The following is a 24,292-nucleotide window of genomic DNA, read 5'->3' on the forward strand; positions in this document are numbered from 1 at the left end:
CGGCCACGCCGGTGTGACGAGGATCATGAGGATCATTCTGCACCTGGACTTCTTGAGTTGGTTGATGAGGCGGAGCAGCAACGGCAACGGAGGGAACGCATATAGAAACAGGCCGTCCCAAGGGAACGAGAAAGTATCGCCCATGCTCCTCGGCTGCGGGAACCTGTCAGCGAACCTCTGGCACTTGGAGTTCGTCGCGAAAAGGTCGATCTGGGGTTCGCCCGATCGTCGAAAGAGCTGATCCACCTGGTCCTGACGTAGTTCCCACTCTTGGCACGAGCGCAGCTCCCTGCTGAGTGAGTCGGCGATGGTGTTTTTTATCCCTGCCAGATGAAAGGGCACCAGAAACATCCCCTGGGCGACGGCCCAGTGCCACAGATCCTGGGCCTCCTTGGATAGGGCTGGGGATCTGGTGCCTCCCTGCTTCCGTATGTAGAACATCGTGGTGGTGTTGTCGGTGAAGATCCTCACCACTTTGCCCTTGAGCGACGGAAGGAACGACTTGAGCGCCCAGAACACTGCTCGGAGCTCCAGAATGTTGATGTGGAGGGACCTCTCCTCCGGGAGCCAAAGGCCTCTTGCTTGGAGATCTCCGGTGTGGGCCCCCCAACCCTCCAGAGAGTCGTCCGTCGTCACCGTCTCCTGAAAAGCCAGGGTCTGAAAGTCCGTGCCTGTAGTGAGGTGCGCACTGGTACCCCACCATAGGATCGCCCGACGGAACTCCTCGTTGAGAGGGATCCTGTCTTCCAAGCAGCCCGTCGTCTGAAACTAGCGGGCGTCGAGGAACTCCTGTAGCGGACGCATCCGAAGTCTGCAAAGGGGTAGAAGATAGATGCATGAGGACATCATCCCGAGGAGGGACTTGATGGACCTCACCCTGGCCACGTCCGTGGCTAGCAGGCGTCGCACCTTGCCGAGAATGGCCTTCGTCCTCTCCTCCGCCGGAGAGGCCAATTGCCCCACTGTATCGAGCTTCGCTCCCAGAAACAGTGCTACTTGCGACGGAACCAGGTGGGATTTGGGGTAGTTGATGGCGAATCCCAGTTCCGTGAGCAGCCGGATGGTCCTCGCTGTGTGTTCGACGGCGAGTTCTCTTGTCATTGCCCGGATCAGCTAGTAGTCCAGGTAGGGGTAGACGTGGATCCCCTGCAGGCGCAGCTGCCACTGGTGCCAGGCACTTGGTGAATACCCTGGGTGCCGACATTAATCCGAACGGCAGGGCTCTGAATTGGTAGTGGCGTCCCTGAACCACGAACCTGAGAAACTTTGTGTCCTTTTAGAATGGGGATGTGGAAGTAAACATCCTCCAGGTCCAACGATGATAGGAAGTCGCCCTCCTCTAGCTGTCCCAGCACGTGCTGGAGGGTGACCATCCTGAATTTCTGCGCCTTGATGTATTTCTTTAACCGACACTGGTCCAGGATGGGGCGCCAACCGCCTGTCTTCTTTCTGACGAGGAACTACCTTGAGTACACTCCGGAGCCTCCTGGGGAAGAGCTCGATGGCACCTTTCTTGAGCATCGTCCTTACCTCCAACAGCAGTTGAGGGACGTGATTCTCTTTCCTGGCCACGGGAGGAATGCAAGGACACTTCTTTTGGAATTCCAGCGAGTGCCCGTTGGCCAGGGTGTCCAGCACCCAGCGGTCGGTGGAGATGGACTACCACACGCTGACGAACTTTGTCAGCCGGCCTCCCACCGGCGTGCTTCGGTGGGGGCCCGATGCCACGGCCGGGTCAGTCTTGCTTGTAGGAGGCCTTGCTGCCTTGGCCTCCTTGACGACGATGGCGGTATCCCCCTCGCTTGCCGCGACCTCTGTAGGCCTCCTGGGACGAGGAGCGGGCCGCCTGGCGGTATGTAGAAGAGCCACCGCTGGATCCCTTGGAGGCACCCTGTCTGCCTCCGGAGCTCTGAAAGGGCCGTCGTTGTTGAAGTACCCCTAGGGCCCGGGCCGTCTCCGAGTCGGTTTTGATAGCCCGGAGCGACTCGTCCACCGTCTTCCCATAAAGGTTGTTGCCGTCGAACGGCATATCCAACACTCTGGTCTGGACGTCCTGGCGAAAGTCTGTTGCCTTGAGCCATCCTCGTCGTCTGAGGAAAACCCTGTTGCCCAGTTGGCGAAATCCGGTATCGGCAATGTCCGTTGCCACAGTTATGGCGTGATCCGACGCCACCTCGCCTTCCTGCAGAATTTGTAGGGCCTCCACCCTCTTGTCGTCCGGTAGGAAGTCTAGTAGGGGAGCTATCTTGAACCAAAGCTCCCTGTCGTAGCGGGCCACGAACGCTAAGGCATTGGCCGCCTTAATCGCCGTCGCCGCCGACGAGATGACTCGTCGTCCCATGGAGTCCAACTTCTTGCCCTCGCTGTCTGGCGGGGAAGTGGAAGTTGAAGCCGCCGCACCTGCTGCTTTCTTCTTGGCCGCTGCCGAGATGACAGAGTCCGGCGTGGGCTGGGCCCTAAGGCACAAGGGGTCGGCATCGGGGACTCGGTACTTCTTCTCGTACCTGTCCCTCTTGGCGGGTGTCGTGGAAGGGTTCTTGAGGATAGCAAGCCCCTCGTCCCAGATGTCGTTGAGCAACGGCACCGCGAGGACCGTCTTCCTCTTGGCGTCTCGTCGTTGGTAAAGAAACCCTTCCTTTTTCTGTTCCTCAGGGCAGAGCTGGAAGAGCTCGGATGTCCTGGTTATCATGGCGTGAAAGGAGCCAATTTCGTCGGGTGGAGAAGCCCGAGGGGGAGGGAGGGGGGATCAAGGGATGTCCGTTGTGTCATCGCCACCGTCGTCGTCGTCCGTCCCCGTCGCTGTATCCGTCGCCGTATCCTCTCTAGGGTCCGGCGAGGGGAATGAGGGTCCACAGGCCTCGCGGGCACGAAGGGAGGAGCGGGGTGGACTCTCCTCCGCTTGTTCGGAGGGCTTCCCGACGGGCCTGGTTCTGGATCCTCCGTCGGAGTCCGTGGTAATCTCATCCTTATCTCAGTACATAAGGATTGGATCGCCAACAAAATAGCCGCCAGGCTATTCTGGGGCTTGGGTAATGGCTGCGATGGACGCTCCACTGGGCCCTGTTCGTCGCTATCTTCGATCACATCAGCGGGGACCATCCCCTGGGATCAAATCTTCTCGAACTTCTCGTTGAGGCCTATGAACCTCTCGTTGAGGCCCTTCCCGGTCTCCACCAGATCCTCCTCAGAGGCGGATTCCGAGTCTGTAATGGCCACCGCCCCCCCCCCTCTTTTTCTGCCAGGGACTTCACGGGGGTGTTAATGATGGGCTGGAAAGAGGATTCCCTCCGCGGTGGCAGGGATACTCTGGGCCCAGAGGCCGTTTCCACTGTCGTAGTCTCAGCCGGCTTCGCCAGGGTCGCAGCGACCACTTCGATAGAGGCCTTTGCCGGCTGGATCAAAGCCCTCACCACCTTAGGTGCGTCCTGGGCCTTCACCTTGAGGGGGTGGGGGGGTCAGCGCCTCGCTCCCCTTCGGGTCCCTTCGAGATCGACCGGGGCCGCTCCAGCAGCTTACCCGGGTTCTCGGACTTCCTCTTCCCCGAACCAGAGCGCTGGCTCGTGGTTGAACGTGCCGGGGAAGTCGCGCCCTGCCTGGCAGCCAAAGAGCCTGACCTTTCAGCGCTCCCGGTGCCCGCAGACTTGCGGTGCTTGGCCTTCTGTTGGGCCCCCGTCGCCGGGGCGCCCTCACAGGACTTAGAAGCCCGCTCAGACTTTTTCTTCGCCTTCTCACCTGCTGTGCCCTTCTCCAGCCAGGCGGCGAGGCGGGGACGACGATCTTGTTTGGTCCGTTCCGAAAGGTTCTTGAAGAACGCACAGTGCTTCTCCACGTGCGTCTTGTCCTCATGAAGGCAGTAGAGACATCGCGAATGCTCGTCCTCCTTGACAACGTTTTGTAATCCGCATCCAGGGCAGCACCTGAATAGCTTGGATCCAGACGTCGAGCTTCCCTTGTCCTGGGCCATGTCCGTTGAGGTAGGCCGCAGATCTTCCGGAATCCTCCAAGAAGCGTAAACTCTACGAGAACTTCACCCTTGAGGGGCGTAGAAGAAATCCGAAATGGGTCCCCATTATCGGAAGTAGAAACGGTGGAGCTTGAGGCGCGATTAAACCGAAAAATGAGAAAATCTCCTGAAAAAGCGCGAAAACGCAGCAAAAACTCAAGCAAAAGCACGAGGACTCCCAACACTTGAGCGTGCGGTAAAAATCTGAGGATGGCTGCCAGAGGCGGGGCTTAGGGAGAGGGCAGTCATTGGCTGGGGGCAGTGTGACCCAGAGATCAGTGATTGGTTACTACTAAGAAAGACAGATCAGAAACAAAACTGATTCTGATTTTTTCTTTACCGAGGATTCCCAGCCTGACGACGGGGAATATTCATGAGCATGTGAATCCATGCCAGACCCATGCTTGACAAAGCTTGCGCGCCGACCCCTTCAAACTGCTCACCATGAATAAAAGGGTCAGAGAGAGCTGGCAAAGATATATGCGCCTGTGTCTCTGTGGAGGAAGGCGCAGGAGATCAGGAGCTCTGTGTACACAAACATCTCTGGCTAAGTGAACCAGGTGAATTAAGTGAACTGATGGTAAGGATTTTTCCACGGCACAATATATTCACAATAACTTCCGTAAACACAGGAGATTAAGTGTATTACAAGTGTATTACAACTTTACTGCGCTTAACACAGCTTTGAATAGTTCTATCTTTGTGGACATTGCCAGGGTGACTGCAAGTACGCCTTTGAACCCCAGGCTGCCAATCATTTAAGCGCAGTTAGAATACGAACCAACAGTTACGTAACCAGTGAAAGGGAAAAAACTACATTAAACATTTGAATCTCTGCGAAGTCAGCAGAGCCTGAGGGGGGCCGTGAGGCGGTGTGGATCTCCCAAGCACCTATGAAGACCACAGCGGTTGCAACTGTACTGTTTGGACTGCACACACGGCAGAGTGCAAAAACCTCCTTGACATCACACCCGCCCCAAGCTGCCGCTCCACCCTCATTCACGGACCCTTTGCGACTGCATCGCAGGCAACTGCGATCGACAGAAGCAACGACAACAGACCAACATTTAGAACAGCAATCGATCACAGAGGTGAGTGCTGCCGCACTGAATAATACAAAATCATGCGCTGAACAAGGGCGCTGTATAGCAAATATACTCTGTTAACATGTACACAGATGGAGGACATTAATCCTGCGTTTAGCCCAAATGAAATAAAAGCAGATGTAGCAGGCATGAGTAATGAGGTTTTTGCGGATAATAACGATAATCCTCAACCGGGCGCAACAAAAGTCCTTATAAACACAGAACAACACACTCTACTCAAGATACCTGACACTAATGAAGTAGAATCTTCCAGAGTGATTAAAAACCACGTGAAGACGACACCAGAGATACATGACGGACATAATGATGAGGAGCGATTAAAACCAGAAACTCCCCATGAAACATTGAACGCACACACTCGTAAACATTGTGCCCTAACTCTCTTCACCTCATATAACGAATTAAACTAGGCATCCCCGACACAGAAAATCAAAGCGATTCAAGCCAAACTAAAATGGCAAACCAAATATGATAAGTTCAAAAGACATTTGTAGGCACTGGAAAATTCTAGAATCTCAAAAAATAAACAGTGTAAAGGTTATCACTAGACATGAAAGAAATAGAAGACATAATGACAAACCAGGAAAAACAAAACTACATCTTTGATTTAACTGAGTCATTGGATCCCCAAATATAGTGGCAAAAATGACATCAACTCCGTTCTTTGAAACGAAAAGAAGCACAAGGATTTAATATCCCCTTGGATCCAATAACAACACAAATAAAGGAGGAACTGAATGCACAATCCCAGTGTGACATAGAACAAGAAAATAGGAGCAATCATCGACCGGGCTCAAATGCGAAATGCAATTGCCAACACTTCAGCGACCAGCCTCTTAAAATGATTCCAACCTCAATGGTTGAACTTCAAAATATAATGACGGCCGCATCAACTCATGCCCTGATTCGGTTCTTAAAATTATATGAAACAATGGCAGACATCATTAGAGAACAAGCGACCCTCCTGGCGATGATGCATACCAAACTAATCCCAGTTGAAGGTCTCATAACTAAAATTGAATCAAGACTCGATAAGGAGGCAGCAACCACCAGCCAATGGCAGATGAGGCCGTCAGATATCGCTAAAAGCGATAGAGTGGAAAAGGCCCAAATTACGGCAACAATGTTGGAAATTTCAGCAGACAGAGGAAAAATGCACCAACCCGCGATAATCAGAGGGATAGTACAACTATGCAAACCTCACGACAAAAATCTAAAGGTGCCCATTATAACAATAATAATGGAATTACAGCTATAGCAATAGGTGAGTCAGGTGTCCAGAGTGCACAAGGGACCTCGGATGCACTTACTATGCTGTGTATCAATGCTGACAGAGAACAAGCTGCACCAAATAGGGAATCTTGCACACCCAGAAGGACTTGGAGTCAAAGAAGACAACGCCTCAAAACAGATCGAAACATTTTCGATATTCAAACGGCAGAAAAACTATCAAAAATCAAAACCACCGCCCACTGACAAATCAAAAACGGCACTTCCTCAAGGGAAAAAGAAAATAAATGGGAAAAGAGGCTCACAGGCCTTTTTAAGAAATTTAACAATGCCTGGAAAATCAAATCCCATTCAACTACACACCATATCAGCCCAAAAAGCCTGTGAGGACATCAATCAATCATTTACAAATATAAAAGACCAGATGACCATCCTAACAGCAGAAGAGCGTGCTAATCGAGATTGAATGCTGGATATGTATGTCTATTTAGATGATATACCAGATTAAAGAAGAAACGGCAATCGAATGCTGGACATACCAGCCATAGACGATATAGCAGAATCCATAACGAAGGGTGACGAAATTGAAGAGGACATGTCCTTAATCATCATTGACGAATACGAAGAAACTCATACTCAATGTAATCAAACCCAAAACCTCTCGTGCGAAACCATCTCAGAAGATGAAATGAATATACACGAACAAAATTACAGTTACATCACAAACTAATCTTTCCCAAATCAATCAATGCTTGAAACAAAGAACGGAACCTTAAAAGTTCAGTAAACAACTCACAAAGGTCCACAGATACCTGGATTCAATTACCGATCTTTTTAGATCCCAGAATCAGTCTACAAAAGAATGTGATTTCCACAGAACGTATAACACCAAAGGAAGATGGAATTCTGTTGACTAGAACTAATATGATAAGAGTATTTCAAGCAATTCCACAGCTAAAAACGATACACTCACCGGATATCAATCTGGTTGAATTCTTTCAAGCTGAACAAACTGACCATGCCCTTATACACCTTATGACACCCCAAATTCTAACAAAGGTGATGAATCATGCAGACCTACTGGCGAAGTTGGGCTTTAGATATACCATTGGCAATAAAAGAGAAATTAAAGCGCCCGTAAAAACAACAGAAGAGAGTTCACCATAGGAGGATGTGCGTAGCCGAAGACCTAATAATGAAAACAGGTCACCGAATAAATGAAGGAACCTAAGTCCTACTTACCACCCAATCAGACATGAATATGAAGTTTTGGAAACCCATGGATCTTTTAGTTACGAAAACTCACAATAACAAATAAATAATAAGGGAAACTCGAATATATCCCTTTGCAGTTGGAATCATGGGGGATCAGGACACATGCTACACAATGAACATCATGATCTACAGGAGCACCAAATCATCTGTTTACAAGAAACGTAGCTCTCCACTGCCCCAATCTCTGAAGGGTATGAAGTATATATGAACCCTGCAATAACACAATCAAAAGGTCGCCCCGCCTCAGGACTGTTGACTCTGATCAAAATAGATGGCACCTTCGAAATCATCCAATCAATAAACCCTAACCATTGGGCGCAAACACCATTGTCTAATACAGAACACACAGTCAAACAGAGAAGATGGGATCGCAGAAGTTAGGAATATTTAACCTCTACTGGAATTCCATAGCAATATGTCCCACCACCTTTATTGACATTGTATTATCCGCTGTAGATGATATGCGATTAAAATATAACAAAATAGAAATCATTATTTGCAGAGATTTGAATATCCACCTTTATGCACAGGATGGCGGGGAACTAGATACGACGAAAAAAACTTCTCTGGCTCGAATCTGGTGCAAAGAGATGGCTAAAAGACAACTCATGTAGATCAATAAAGACTCTACGGAACATCAACCTCTGAAATCAACATGGAGTGGATGGAGTGGACGCTCCTCTCCCGCAATATTGAATTATATTTATACATCTGAGGGCATTGCAGAGATCATTGTAAAATTCACAAACTCACACAGAGTACACAGCAACCATAATAAAATATAAATTGAATGGCGGGCGACAATAGCCCATCCACAGAAAATTCGACTACCAAATTTGGACCTGAACAAAGGCATGTCCTGCCAAAGAATCTCTGCAAAGCAAACATCTAGTTTACCAGAAATATTCAAAACTTCACTATAGCATGAAAAAGACAAACTAGAAAACGAATGGATGCTAAAGCCATTTATGTACCCCATTAAGCAGAATAAGAAAACATGGAAAGATCATAAACATGCATATAACACTGTAATTGCCGTAAAAGAAAAGAGATTTATTGAAGAGTTTAAGGCAAGTTATAAAAACTGACGGGCTACACTTCTTATAAATTGTTAAAAAAAACAAAAGCAGAACTACTCCAATCGGCTTAAAGGCTTTAAAGCAAATATAATGCAAAATGACGCAAAAACAATGGTAAAAGCACTGCAGAAGCAAAATACTAGAAACTTGTGGACTTTGCTCAATGAAAACACAAGTCGGCATGAAAAATTGATCCAGAATGTCCCAGATATAGCATGGATTGACCACTTTACAACAATATACAAAAAGCAAACTGAACATGAACAAGCTACTAAAAGTATTAAATGGAGCATATCCTGGGACCCGACAGATATTCTGAAAGATATCCAAAAATTGAGCCCATCGACGGACTGAGTAATGAACAACTGAAGAAAAGCCCCACAGCATGGGCGGAATTATGTATTGAACTGTTCAGAGTAATTAACATCAGCAATACCATCCCCTTTACTTGGAAAACAGCTGTCCTTATACCAATTTTTAAACAAGGAGATAGGTCGAACCCTAGGAATTACAGCCCTATAGCGCTGTTGGAGCCCTTGGTCAAGGTTTTTGCTTCTCTACTTTTACAGAAACTTGTAATGTGGAAAAAAATCAGCTGGAAGACTCGACCCAAGATAACGGGATTTATTAAAAATGTGGGGACAAACATCAATCTGCTCCTCTTAAATCTCCTGAAAATGGAAGAATTCAAAGACAGATCTTTGACCCAAAGGGCTTTCATCGATCTTGAGCTCACGTTTGATGCCATCAGTAGAAAGAAACTATGGGAGAAACTGGAATTGCCCTAACAATATATTACAGCCTATAAAAGCCCTTTACACCAACACGTCAGTTAAGATAAGATTATCACAAGTCGGACACCTGTCTACAGAAATTCTAACATTAAATGGTTTGAAGCAGGGTTTTCACCTTGTAGCACCTCTCTTCAGTCTCTACATATCAGACATCATGGACACCCAAAAGAACATTAATGCCAACCCTCTGAAACTCAACTATACCCAAATAACACACATATTATACGCGGAAGACTTGGTAATCGTCGATAAAACGCAACTGGGACTCCAAAAGAGAATCAACTAATTAGCTTCATACATCGATGCAAATGAACTAAAAATAAATGCAAAAAACTCGAGTCATTACTCTGGTTCATAACCTGAAGCTGAAGCAGAAACGTTTAATAATATCCCTTGAAGGAACAAAACTGGAAACAGTAACCTTAATGAAATATTTAGGAGTAATGATAAACCAGTCAGAGACTGAAAAACAATAGGTTGATAACCTGAAAGAAAAATCTTTATCTCTAGCTCGACAAGGAACGATATTGCATCGCAAATATGGAGTCTACTCTTTAAAGCCGTTAATAACATTCTACAGGCAGAGAATTATGGCCATCCTAACATATGGCTCAGAAACCATGCTGAATGCACCACAGGATATCTGGCCGAGCCTAGAGGGGATAATATGGAGTAAAATGTTATCTTTGCCACCAACATACCCTGCACCACGCATACGTCATTAATTGGCATTGCAATCTTTGGAAGCTGAGAAAACGTGGAAATCCTTAATCCTATACAGAAAGACTCTCCTAAAAGATCATATAGCATTGATCGATATATTACGTCAGAAGGCAATAACAACAAAAGCAACAGTTCTGAACTTATGGAAGGACGCTTTTACTAAAATACTAGAACGTGAGGACATCTCCTTGGACATGTTATTAATCAGCCACAGAGAGCGAAAATAAAAATGCTAAGGAATGACTGTATTTGAACGATCCAACAGAACGCCCAATACAAACTTTCAAAAACACACAAAATTGATGCTCGAGCGCTGAACCAACTTCCAGTGTATTTGCAGCAATTCCCAGAACGAGCTATGAGGGGCACTTTTCTGAGACTGTGTCTTAACATACTTCTGACCAGAGAGATTTTGATAAAGACAAAACAACTGCCTGAATCTCTTGCTTTCTGTAGATTCTGCCAAGTTCAAAATCAGGTAGAGACTTTATATCATATCATCGTGCAATGAACTGCCTTAGATGATAAAAGAAAGCTGTTCAGTGAGATGTTGCCCCACTCAAGAATCCAACATGAACCAAACCAACGTTGGGCCTTCATACTGGGGGGAAATGACAAACTTAATTTTTAGAGTCATTCAATTCTGGAATTCAATAATGGGCTCAAGGAATTTGGAATTCAAGGCAAAATTATGAAACAGAAATGGAAATGTTAATATGTTAAACGAAATGAATTAATCAGTTTTTACCCATTATTATAAAATGTGAGTGAAAAAGTTTGTAATAAACTAAAACATTAAATAAAAAATAAAATATATATAAATACACACACATTAATAAAAGGCCAGATGTATGTTTCTCCCTGTATGTTTGTCTGATGCCGTCATAGCTTTGCCTGTTCTCACTGCTAGATGGACTGTTGTCTTATGATATATAGTGGTACTGCTGTGTCAATGAAAACCTGCACTTTGACTCATGTACACAGGCCTGTACACTAGTTTATGTAATAAAAACTGAAAACTTATTGGATTTGCCGTGTGACTCATTGGGAGCTTTGTCACACTATCAAGACGACGTCTGGGTGTTAGAACTTGAGAAGCATTCATGTTGATATAACCTGGAAATTCGAGATGGCGATTAGAAGAGAACTGGTAGGGACAAGAGTGTCCCAGCCAGACAGGGAAACTCTAAATCACTATGGTTTATCCTTCTCCTACACCTATTGCTCAGTTTGTTCGGTGGACAGAACTCCCTTTTCACTTGGGGAGGCTGGCCCACCGGATGTGCCCAAGGCTGAGAGGAAGACCTTGGAGCTGGACCTACTAAACTAATGAAAGTGATGGACCTGCTTGCCAGTCCCCCAAGAGCACTATATGCTGTAATAGTGAAAAGAGAATGTTATCCTAACACCCAAGATCAGATAGAAGTAGGCCAGGGACTATTCTCTGGAAGGATTACGATTAGCAAACTGGGTGCTATAACCCAGAGAAGACAATGGATATAAATAAACAGGCTGGGCGCTACCATCCCAGAGACTGAGACAGAATCATGGTAATTTATAAATTGACCCTTCCTGGCACAGTTATCTTAGAATAAAGCAATAGCGGATTTTCGAGTTATTTATTGAATAACCCTATTCCCAATAGGTGTTACCCTAACCACTTCATATTTATATTAATTAGGAACCCTTATATCTTGAGTCACTTGTCGTCAGTACCGAACTAAATAAGAAGAATCATTCAAAAAAGATATTATGATCTTTTTTAAAGTTTTTTTTTAAACAATATTGAACAGAATTTGGGGCAGAGTGCAGTGTTTTTTATCCAACATGCTTTTACGAATTTGTTTGACATGGATTTCTAGCAAACCTCTTTTGAACTTTGCCAGCATTTTTTATTTTTAAGATTGTGTTCAAATATCTTAATTGGTCTAACTTGATGGATAGTCATTTTTACCTTGCTTTAAAAGTTTGCCATTTTTCTTACATTTTTTTTATGAAGTCATTTCAGAAAAGATCTTTTAGTGCATATTTTATTTGATGGTAAATCTAATTCTGCCTGGAGGAATCATTAAGTGTCAGTTGATCAGGTAAATTACAGTAAAATGTAGAGATAATACTCAACAGGATCAAATAAATCCTTTAATGTACACCTTCAAGCAATATCTATTGTTAGTATCTCAAGCAGCATCTTTACCAAAACTGATTAATATCTATATGGCCTCTTGTAAGGATTAGAGTCCATGTGACTCACAGTCAATCCCTTGTCATTTTTGTATTTTGCCCTCAAAGTTCAACAACCTCTTTTACCTCAGTGAATCCCCATCCCTGCGTCTCTGGGAGTCCCTTAGACTGCCAAGTAAGGGTGCCCTGAAAAAGTACTCTGTAGTCGATTTCTTTCAGAAGGCCCCTCAGATTGGTCCCTTGTGTGTTCTCACAGGCTGATAGAAACAGTTTGTGATTTCTTATTATGCTTCACAAGGTTATAGCCATTTTGTGGTTAGGGAACAAAGGCCAACCCCCTTTAAAATGGTAACCTGAATATAGAAGTCCACAGGGACTCCATAAGGAGCCAGTTTTAAGCTAACGAGTAATGAAACAAGTGGCTGCCATATATGGTCATGAACTTCGTATGACTCCAGGTCGGGATGTAAGGGCTGTCATGCCCAGATCTATGAGTGCACAAAAGGTTATGTGGGAGTCATTCTGAATCAATATCTTGGGTTTTTTGGACTGGAAGAAGTCAGAAGAAATGTATATGTGGAGACTGTAACTGATTGGGTGGCTGTTGAATATTTGAATGGTACAGTGTGTCCAACTGACAGCTGGATTCCTAGCTGTTTAAAAATGGGGCTCTCATCTCGAACCAGCTGGAAGGAGGACTAACCCAAGGAAGACAAACGCTCTGCTTCAGAATGCTACAATCCAACAGCGAAATAATGTGTACTTTATCCGTCACTCCAGTAGTGGAGGGAACAATACCCATGTGTGTCTGCCTTGAATTGCCAGACACAACCAGGTTACTCTTTATAGGACTCCTGGTTTCATCTGGAATAGTACTTCTAGACACTGAACGGGCATACATTCAAAGCTTGTGCAAAGCAACAGCGGTATGCAGTGTCCATGGACTACAACTGCTACAGAAACTTCTTGTTTGTTTCTGAACCGAGGGGCTTCCACCAGCACTGCTGGCTACCCGGAACCTGCAATATTGACCTCAGAAGTTTCAGCATAGTGTTTCAGCACCTGGTTCACCTTTCTTCAATGCAGTGAACCGGTCGAGTGACCTCTCACAGTAAAGAGGGTCATTGCCTGCATACCCTGCACTACTTAAACTGAACTGTAACTTGCTAATAACTGCAGGCTCGCTGGCTGGTCCTATCCGATAGACTAACATCGATCCTAAAGAAGAACAAGTTACTTACCAACTGGTAACGTTCTTTTGACTGGATTCTTCCTCCAACGCACTCCACATCTTTGACATGTAATGTCCACAGCCGTGCACTTCGGAAACTTTTTCAGCAGAGGGCGTCCTGCATCGATGATGTAGGGCTTCCTGCATCGATGATGTCGGGTCGAAGTCCCTTGAAGGCCTCCGCCAAGGGCGATGTCACTGGATGTTATAAATAGGACGCACGGCGCCGCAGCCTCAGTTTATGTTTTTTCCCTCAGAACGTGTGGCACCAGTACCATGCCTGCTTGACTGCTGATAGCCTTGCGGAAACGTAAGCTGCAATCGCATAGGAAATTCTCCAAAGGGGCAGGATGGGAGGGCGATGTGGAATACGTTGGAGGAACATCCAGTCGAAAGAACCTTACCAGTGGGTAAGTAACTTCTTCTTCGAATGGACTGTGTCCTCCAACGTATTCCACATCTTTGACAGACTCCCAAAGCAGTACCAGTAGATGGAGGAGGGAAATTAATTTAGAGTACCCAATCAGATTGCGGAATAAAGAACCGCCTTCCCAAAGGCCATATCCTGACCATGGATTGTATCCAGGGAGTAATGTTTAACAAAGGTGTGTATTGAAGCCCATGTGGCGGCATCACAAATATTCCTAATAGGTACCTCCTGCTGGAGGGGTGTGGAAGTAGCAACACCCCTAGTAGAATGAGCCCGCAACCCTTCAGGAGGGTCCTTACCCGCCAATCGGTAACACTCCATAATGGCGAGGATAATCCACCTGGACAAGGTCTGTTTGGTAACAGCCTGGCCCAATCGGTGTCCAGCATATCCCACAAGGAGTTGATCGTCCACTCTGACCGTGGACATCCTAGAAATGTACAAGCTCAGAGCTCTCCTAGGATCCAACCGATGGCGTCGCTCCTCTTTCTTACCAGGATGAGGAGGAGGGTAGAAATATGGAAGAACCACCTTTTGACTCAAATGATATTCAGATACTACCTTAGGTAGAAAGGAGGGACGTACCCGCAGTACAACCCTGTCTTTGTGAAACACAGTAAAGGATGGCTTAGATGAAAGTGCCTGCAATTCACTCACTCTGCAAGCGGAAGTAACCGCAACCAAGAACACAGTCTAAAAGGACAGTAATCTCAAAGGACAGGAGTGCAAAGGTTCAAACGGAGCAGCCATGAGAAATTTCAAAAACAAATTCAAGTCCCAAACCGGCACCTGGAAAGGGGACGGCGGGATTACATTAGTCAGCCCTTTAAGAAACTGAGAAATCAAAGGAATCTTAAAAGTAAGAACATTCTTCAGATGAGCGCTTAAAGATAGACAGCGCCGCCAGATAACCCTTAATGGTACCCACTTCAAGGCCCCCGTGGGCCAAGGAAAGCAAGGAAGACAAAACCATAAGAATGGAGAACTGAAAAGGATCAACATTGTGACCCCTGCACCAGTCGCAGAACTTACGCCAACGGTACAGGGATTTTGTTGCCGGCTGCCTGGCCGAAAGCAACACGTCCATCACGTCATCCGGGAGGTCCCAATCTTTATACCTCAACCTTTCAGATACCAAGCGTGAAGGTTGAGAGTCTTAACCTCTGGATGGAGAATCTGAACCCCCCCCTGCACGAGAGCAGATCCTGACGGCGAGGAGGACAGATGGATATTTCTAGAAGGTCCGGGTACCACGCTCTCCTGGCCCAGTCCGGAGCATTGAGGATCATGTGGGAACCAAACCTCCGTAACCTCTGCAACACTTGAAGAATGACGGGGACTGGAGGAAACGTGTACAGCAGTGGGAATGACCAATCCACCACTAACGCGTCTCCTAAGGCTCTTCTTGGAGGAAATTCCCTTGAGCAGAATCTCTCGCACTTCCGGTTGACACGGGTGGTGAAGAGACCCACTTGCGGGGTTCCCCAAAGGGCAGAGATCTCCTGAAGGCCTTCCTGAGCCAACTCCCATTCGTGAGAGATCGTGCTCTGCCTGCTCGGAGAGTCTGCAGCCACATTTTCGTCTCCAGCCAGATGAACTGCTGAGATCGAAATTTCCTGCTGGATGGCCCAGAACCAGAGCTGCATTGCCTCTTTGCACAACGGAAGTGACCCTACCTGACCTTTTTTGTTGAGGTAATGCATGGCCACTGTGTTGTCAGTTATGATCAGGACACTCTGCCCCCGTACAGAGGGCAGAAAAGCCTTCAGGGCCAGCCTGATGGCCCTCAGCTCTAACAGATTGATGTGGAGTCTGGACTCCGACGCAGACCGACCACCCCTGGCGGTCAAGTCGTTGGCATGAGCGCCCCATCCTGTGAGGGAAATGTCAGTCACTACAGTCACCTCAGGCCACGGTTGCCAAAACGGTTCCCCCCTCATCAGGTTCCCTTCGTTGGCCCACCACAGAAGATCCTGGGAGACCGAGAGTGGAATCTGAACGGGATCCGGCATCTTGCCAAGAACTGTGACCACTGCACTGCATCTTGAGGACCCATTGCGGGATGCGGGACCTCATCCGCAGCCTGGCCTCTGGCACCAGAAAAATGCAGGATTCCATGAGGCCGAGCAACCTTAAGAATTCAAATGCCGTGAGACTCTGGGCATGTTGAAACGTGTCCACCATCTGCACAATGTGATGAGCCCTCACCTTGGGAGGGGAGCACTTCCCCAAGGACGTGTCTAAAACAGGCCTGATGTACTGGAGCTGTTGGGAAGGTGTCAGATGCGACTTCTTGAAATTCAGGGAGAAGCCCAGCCTATGGAGGGTGCGACAGGTGAGACCGAGTTGATCCAACACTTGCTCGGGAGAGCTTGCCTGGATCAGCCAGTCGTTCAGGTAGGGGTAGACGTGAATCCCCCCCTCGCCTAAGGTACGCTGCCACCATCACCATTAGCTTGGTGAAGACACTCAGGCGGGGGTCAATCCGAATGGCAGGACCCAAAACTGAAAGTGCGAGTCACCAGCCGCAAACCTCAGGTACTTTCTGTGCTTGGGATAATCGGCACATGACAGTAAGCATCCTGCAGGTCCAGAGACACCAACCAATCCTGAAGTTGAAGGGCCTGGAGGACTTGAGAAAGAGTAACCATCTTGAACTTGTCCTTCCTGAGAATTTTGTTCAACCAACTAAAGTCCATGATGGGTCTCAATCCCCCGTCTTTCTTTGGGATCAAAATAAGGGGAATACCATCCCTTGTTCCTCTCCGCTACAGGCACCAGTTCTATAGCACCTTTTACCAGCAGGGTTAGGATTTCCTGCGCAAGGGGCGGATCTGGAAGCCTCAAAGAGAGTTTCCCCGGTGGATTGTCATGAGGCCGCTGAAGGAAGGGATGGCAGTAGTCGTGGGCTACGGTATCCAGAATCCACGCATCTGAAGTAATGGCTCGCCATTCTTCGAGATGCTGAGACAGTCTGCCCCCAACCGGCGAACCACGGGACATGTCCTCATAACTGTTTGGATGCGGCTGAGGCAGTGCCTGAAGGCAAAGAGGCAGCTGCCTGGGTGGCTTTTGCACCACGATTTCCCCGACCACCAAGGGTACTTTTTCGCTGGCCCCTTTGACTGGCGGCTCCTCTCGTTCTACCAAAGGAGTAGTAGTAACAAAAGAACCTCCCCTCCATTGCTGTCCCCTAGGACGAAAAGGCGGAGGTTGACTCACAGCTGCGTTTAAAGATTTAGCCGCAGCTTTCGAGGTCTGCAACCTCTCAAGGCTCTCGTCAGCCTTGCTGCCAAACAAATGTGCGTCATCAAAGGGCATGTTGAGAAAACGGATATTTCCCATCTGTGCAAGTTACAGTGAGGAAAAAGCAGATGGCTGTGAACTCTCCAAGTGGTTAATAACCACTGAACAGGTTATCATGCCTGTTCTTTCGAGAGAGGGGCGCCTGCTACTTTTTTTGTATGTTGAGAAGACGGGACTGCACATCCGGAGCAAAACCAGACTACCGCAAAAACGCAAATCTGCGTATAACGGTGCTCGCAGCCATGGATCGATTAACACTGCCGGCCGTATCCAAACCTGACTGAAGGGATTCGCACATGGCATCCGTGCCGTCTTGCACGAGAGCAAGGAACCCATCCTTTCTTCCCCCTCGGGAATATGCTCAGCCGCTAAACAAACAGTTCCACAGTGTGTGTGAAAACCTTGCCAAGGCACGAGTGGAGTTGGCCGATTTCAAGGCCATGCTCCCAGCAGAAAATACCTTGCATGGGGCCCAACCGTCAAAGCGCTCGTCGTCCCTATCAGGAGGAATGGTAGGATATGCTGCCTGCCTCGAGGTGGCCGTAGCCGCCTGAACCAAACAACTCTCCGGAGCGGGGTGTGTAGATAAATAGCTGGGGTCGCTAACGGAAGGGCGCTATTTCTTTGTCAAAGATTTATTAACAGCTGGAAGAGATTCCGGGGACTGCCACCCTTTTCTGCAAGGTGAGATGAAATGGTAAAACTGGGTCAGAGGACAGACCTTGATCAAAGATGTCCGTTAGATCATCCTGCACAAAGTCTTCAGGAGGACTGGACCAGCCCAGATACTCCGAGACCCTAGCCATGAGCCTCCGGTACGAAGACTCTGCATGAGCCCCAGGCTCAGGCCTACCAAATTCCACTTCCAGATAAGTGTCCAACCCAATGGCATCATGGAGGGTCTGCCTCAACTCCTCCAACTGACTGTCTCCAGAAAACATTGGAGCATCATCAAGTTCACCAGGGTCCTCAAATTCAGACCTTTCTTCTTCTTCATATATGTCAGCCAGAGGGAGTTGAAACCCGGGCCTGGTGACAGAAGAGGGCCATGAATCCAAAAGTGGCCTCACAGACTTTGCCGTAGACTTCCTAGGAGGATCCACCACATCAGGGTACTGCAAAGGCACATTTCGGGAATAAATATCCGAAGGCGCCGATAGCGCCGAAGGCTTCGATGCCGAGAGGGTCGACAACCTCGACATCGTGAGCACCGAAGGCTTCGGCGTCAACACTGGGGCAGACGGCACCGTGGGCTGATAAGATGGCAAAGCGTCGACATCCGAGTCGGACGGACACGGGGCCGACCGAGTCGACGCCGGCATCGGGCCCTTAGGAGGTTGCAGTGGTCTCACTGGGGACGAAGATCGAGACCTAGAAGCACGTCTCTTTCAAATCTCTGAAGCCTTGTCCGAGCAGGACCTCGAAGGTTCCCTATGCGAGTCGCACTGCGGATCCGAGCCCGAAGGCGTGTGAGCCACGGTACGTGACAGGTCCTGGCCAGCTTTGTGAGAAGGCGCGACCGGGCCCATGCCCTGCGATTGAAATATCGCTAACATTTGCTCCTTAAAGGCAGCTCATTCCTCCGGAGTCGAGGACTTCGTCGGTCATTGCCACTTTCCTCGCGGTTCCATCCTCTGAAGAGGACAGAGAAGGCGACCGGTGATGTTGCTTCCACGAATGCGACAACGAAGAAGAAGAATGGCGGGAACCACTCCGGGACAGAGAACCCCAGGCCTCCACCCGATGCAGAGAGTCACCCCTCAAGTCATCGGTGAACACCCCTTTGGACTTGGATATTCGGGATTACTGGGCTTAGAACCCCTACCTACCTGGAGCTTCCCCTTCCGCTCCCACAAGGCCTTGGCAGTCAGTGACTGGCATTTCGAGCTGTCGTCGGTGTTTCGTGCGACTCGCCCCCAGGCACCACAAATGCGATGCAGTGTTACGCTCACCTGGACCCCACAGGGGTGTCGATCAGACCCGGACAGCTGCGGTCTCCGTCAACGTGATGCGTAGTGCAGAGATGACTGTCTGGACTGGCCCGCCTAGTCTTGTCTGCTGGACCCGAAGTAGTATTTTCCTGCAAGTGGAGACAGGGATTAGCCACCTGTGGCTTTTAGTGATGCCCTCTCAACTGTTCTCGCTCTCCCCCATTAATCACCTCCGATATCCCCTTAGTAACCTCACCTTATGTTTGTAAAAGATGAGCTCTCCATCCTGCGTGTCTTGCAGGGGCGCGTAGATACCAGTTACTTCACTGGTTTGAAGGTGTTGGGAGAGTTCCGGTAAGCATTGACTCTGAAGTCCCAGGCGGGATTGGTAAGTATAGAGTTCAAAGAGTTCAATGTGCCCGATGTTCACTCTTGTCCCCTTCCTTCCTTAAGTTGCAACTGAGTTCGTGAGAAGAAGGTCTCGTAGCTGCTGCTGGTGTTCAGCTAAGAGTCTGTGTTACCCAACGCTGTCCGGTAACTATTGCATGCGTTAATGTGTTGTTTTTCTCCCTCTTTACAAATGCGGCATATGAAGATATGGAGAATAATACCGCCAGTAGTAAACCAGGTACGTCTATGGTGGTAAGAGGTATTTGTTGATTCCCTTGGCTCACCTTGTTATTCTTGTGCCCCTAGGTGCCGGAGTACAGCGAAGAAATGATGTAGACAGTGCCGGATCGAAAGATGCTGTGAGAACTGGTGAGTATGGCGCCGTGCTGGAGCTGGCAAAGCGACATGTGCAGGACTGATGTACTTTCCAGGTCAGGAGATGAAATGGATCTGGAATCAGGTGAGGAATTTGAAATAAGTTTGTTTTCTAACCGTGTCCTTTTCTTCCTCTTTATTCTAAGAGGTCTGGATTCGAGGCGGGTGTGGCAGAAGACTGGATGCTGGCTGCAGGCACGCGGGCGTGGCAGAAGACTGGATGCTGGCTGCAGGCACGGTGCGAGTCACGCTGCTGGATGCAGAATAACACGAAGCATGTGCTGCTGTTCGGGCGTGGTTTAAATAGCCTCAAAAGTAGTCCCAGGAAAGAAGTTCCCCAGGACCACACCCGAGTAAAAAATAGTCCCTGTAGTAAAATAGTCCCATCCAGGCCTCACGTTGGCTTGGATTTATTTGCAGCATGGCCTGCATGAGGTAAGTAATGTCTATGAGCCTGGCGCCTATGGCGCCAGGACTGATTTTTATTATGAGCCTGGTGCCTACTGCGCCAGGACTGTACCCAGACAGCCCCTAGATGCCTGCTCCCGGGGCTGATGGGCTTGATCCGGATGCCCGGGGGTAGGCATCATGACATGCGGGTCGGTAATCGACATTTTTGACTTGCAGTCCCGGCAGGTCTTGAAGCCAGACTGCACAGTCAGAGGGGTTGAAGAAAAAGACATCTCAACAATGATAACACACGTGGCGCGCAGGGTTTCATGAAGCAACACGTTCACGGAAAAAACAGAAATGAGACTGCGGTCGCCGTGCGTCCTATTTATAACATCCGGTGATGTCACCCTCGATGGAGGCCTTCGAGGGACATCGACCCAATGTCATCGACGCAGGACGCCCTCTGCTGAAAATTTTTCCGAAGTGCAAAGCTGTGGACATTACATGTGAAAGATGTGGAATACGTTGGAGGACACAATCCATTTGAAAAGCATTGGCACAAGCTGTAAACAACTGACTTATGCCGACTAATGATACTGTTTAACAAGTTCCTATAAACATAATCGCAGGCTTTATTTTGGGTTTATCCAACTGTTTAACATCAGAACTTTGCCGTTTCTAAAATCTACAAGCAAGTGCCCTGCAATTGTTTGTATAGAACATTGTCAAAAATAAAGATATTATGATGAAGACAAAAGTGTAACATTTCCATGATCATTAGATTTTGTTGTAGGAAAGACGATAACAAAATTCAAACAAAGAGGATATAGATCTAATAACATCAAAACTGCAATTAACAAAGCTACAAAAATCCCAAGGGAAACGTTACTAATTGACAAACCCAAGATTGGATCATCAGAACACAAAATCCAGTTCATCACAACTTAAAGCACTAAAGCTACCAAAATCAAACGTATACTATCAGAATACTGGAACATTTTACTGACCGATTCAAGTCTTCAAAAACATTTAGATAACACACCAAGCATTTGTTTTCGCAGGGCGCCAACAATCAGGAACCTAATCAGCCCTAGTTTTCTAAGTCCGATTCCAACGATCAAGAAAGCATTTTTTAAAACTACAATCAGGGGTACACATAAATGTGGACACTGCAAACGATGTCCACTTATGCACCAAGGAAAGAAAGAAATTGATCTACCAAATGGTACAACAAAACAAATTAATCAATTGATTAACTGTAACTCAACGTTTGTGATTTATGGTATTGAATGCGTTTGTAAAAAACTTTACATTGGGAGTACAATACGGTAATTGAAAGTGAAGATTTTTGAGCACATCAGAGCCATCAAGCACACGGACCTTAGATCACCCCTGTCTGTTCATATTATTAATGAGCATCCTGACTTTGACACTTCATTACTTAATATCTTTGGCTTGGAGAAGATTTCCTTGCACCCAAGGGGAGGTAACAAAGAGGAAACATTATACAAACATGAGAGTAAATGGATCTGTATTTTGGATTTATGTGCTTCTGGATTGAACTGTGATTCATAAATGTACAACTGGTTATACATTATGTTTGAATACTTTATGCAAAAAATGTTGTGAAAATTAGCATATAATATGTAATACTTATTACACTGAAAAAAATATATATTTTTTGTTTTAAATATCTTTTTCTCTCATCTGTCCTTTCCTATCTACATGTAATACAATCAACACCAGGGGCAATCCATTTGTTCATTAAGCCAACTGTTAGACAGAGATATACCTTTATTCTTCAGCCCTTCTTCTCTACACAATTTTATATAACTAATATTAGGGGCATATATCTTGTAATTTTTGATTAAGCCATTAGATGTTTAACCATTTTTTATTGATCCTCTTTGATCAATCAGCAAGATCTGCTAAAAATACTTACTTAAATAAAATTGATAAAACTATACAGTCAGACTTATTACTTACAACAGCAGCAATTATAAACTTGCATGGAGTCTTTAAATAAAAACATAACTTAGAGCATATTTGTTGGCACGGCGCCGTTTGGGTTCATGAAGTGATAACCAATGCTCCAAAATAGCCGCTGGGAGCATAGTGTGCGTTCAGGCGCGGTGACGTCATCACGTCACACAATTTTACGTTGCGTGCGGCGTGGTGATGTCATCGTGCCGGTCTATATGCTTTAAATAGCTCAATTCAAACAACATTAAGATGCGAAAGCACCCGAGGAGAGGGAAAGGCGTATCAAGGCCATACTCAACACTGCTCATAAAAAACGAACCTAAACCAGGGTAAGACACTGTAACGCTCACCTGAATCCCTCGGAGGCGCAGGTCCGGGCTGGGAGATTTCAGTGTCTTCTAGGGTCACGCGCAGGCCTCTGGTAACACCCTGGATGGGCCCTCTCCTCACCGTAATTTTGACCTGGAGGGTGAGGTGTCTGCAAGTAGGAGAACAAGGGGTTAATGTATGTCTGGTTGGCCAATCTGACTTTCCCCTTTCTGGACTCCCCACGTTACTCGTAGACTGAATGTGCTCACCTTAGATAGGTGAAAGCGGAGCTCTCCATCCTGCGTCTGTGCAGGGGCGCTAATGCCAGTTGCTTCACTGGTTAATAGCCCAGCCTCTTGATTGCAGAGGATGAAGTCGGGGAGCAAGGCCATCGTTAGCCACACGAACGGTAATTGCTTGAATATGGAGTTTTATTTATATGTCCCCTTAAATGTCTCTTGCCTTTGCAGGTCCGGTATGCAGATAAGGTAAGCGAGAAGAATGCCGGAGCTCGTGAAGGCACGCAAGCAAAAGAAGGTTATTCGAAGTTAAATGCACTTCTTAATGTCTCTTTTCCCTTTTTCAGGTAGCCGTCGCAGCCGGCGTTGGAGATGGACGCCGAGGTACGTGCCGGAGTATGGGCAAGCAGATTACAGCTAGAAGGCACGTGAGTAGTGATGGCGTACAGTGCCCCTAATGATGTCCTTGTTTTTTGCAGGTGCGGTTAAACAGCGCTTGGCGGAGATCGAGGCGTACGTGGCACAGGTAAGCAAAATTATCACGGAGGTTCACTAACCAATGTTCGTTTACGCAGGGTTGCCGGAGTATGAAGAGTGCGGTACGCGGCCTCGGGATGCACCGATGGACGAGGCAAGTGCAGCGCTGGTTTCGCCTTGTCCTAACCTGGTGTCCTTGTTCTCTTTCAGACGCTGCTGAAGACTGAAGACTGTTTTTCCGGGAGGTAAGACTGAAGATTTCTTGTTCACAGATGCAGAAGCTGAAGATTCTCTGGAGCTGACACGGTGAGCGTCTTGCTGCTAGTGCAGAATAACGCGAAGCACGTTGCACTGATTGGGTGTGGTTTAAATAGGCCACTGGAGTGCTTAGGTGTCTCCTTCCACAGCCTCGCCCAGGCAAGAAAGAAGTTCCAGCTTCCAGAACAGTTCCAGTATCCAGTCCCAGGGAGTGGTGCTGGCAACACCCAGAAGGTAAAGTAGTTCCAGCCAGGAATGGATGAGGATATCATCCTACAGGTAAGTGAGCAGCATGGTCTGCAGCAGGTAGGTCCACCCAAGCACCATTCCTCTCAATATGAGCCCGGCGCTTCCTGTGCCAGGACTGGGTTCCCTTATGAGCCTGGCGCCACTGGCGCCAGGACAAGGTCCAAAAGGCCCCTGTGGGGACCGGCTGGTGCCTGGAATGGAAGTTGTGACCCTGCTTCCAAGGATGTTGGGCTGGGTCTGACTCCTTGGAGGCAGCGGTCATGACAGCACCCCCCCTCAAGGCCCCTCCCAAGCTTGTCTTCTCCGGAGGCTTTGGCTTGTTGGGAAAAG

At 47.5% G+C, this 24,292-nt stretch overlaps 1 protein-coding gene across 2 annotated transcripts in view; it reads right to left on the reverse strand.

Moving 5' to 3' along the window:
- Positions 1-24,292, reverse strand: part of IPO8 (importin 8) — a 2,228,954-nt gene that overhangs the window by 360,654 nt on the left and 1,844,008 nt on the right. The gene's annotated exons all lie outside the window — the stretch shown is intronic.

Source organism: Ambystoma mexicanum, chromosome 12, assembly GCF_040938575.1.
Source record: "Ambystoma mexicanum isolate Mex_15411 chromosome 12, UKY_AmexF1_1, whole genome shotgun sequence".
In the NCBI taxonomy this organism is placed as follows: domain Eukaryota; kingdom Metazoa; phylum Chordata; class Amphibia; order Caudata; family Ambystomatidae; genus Ambystoma; species Ambystoma mexicanum.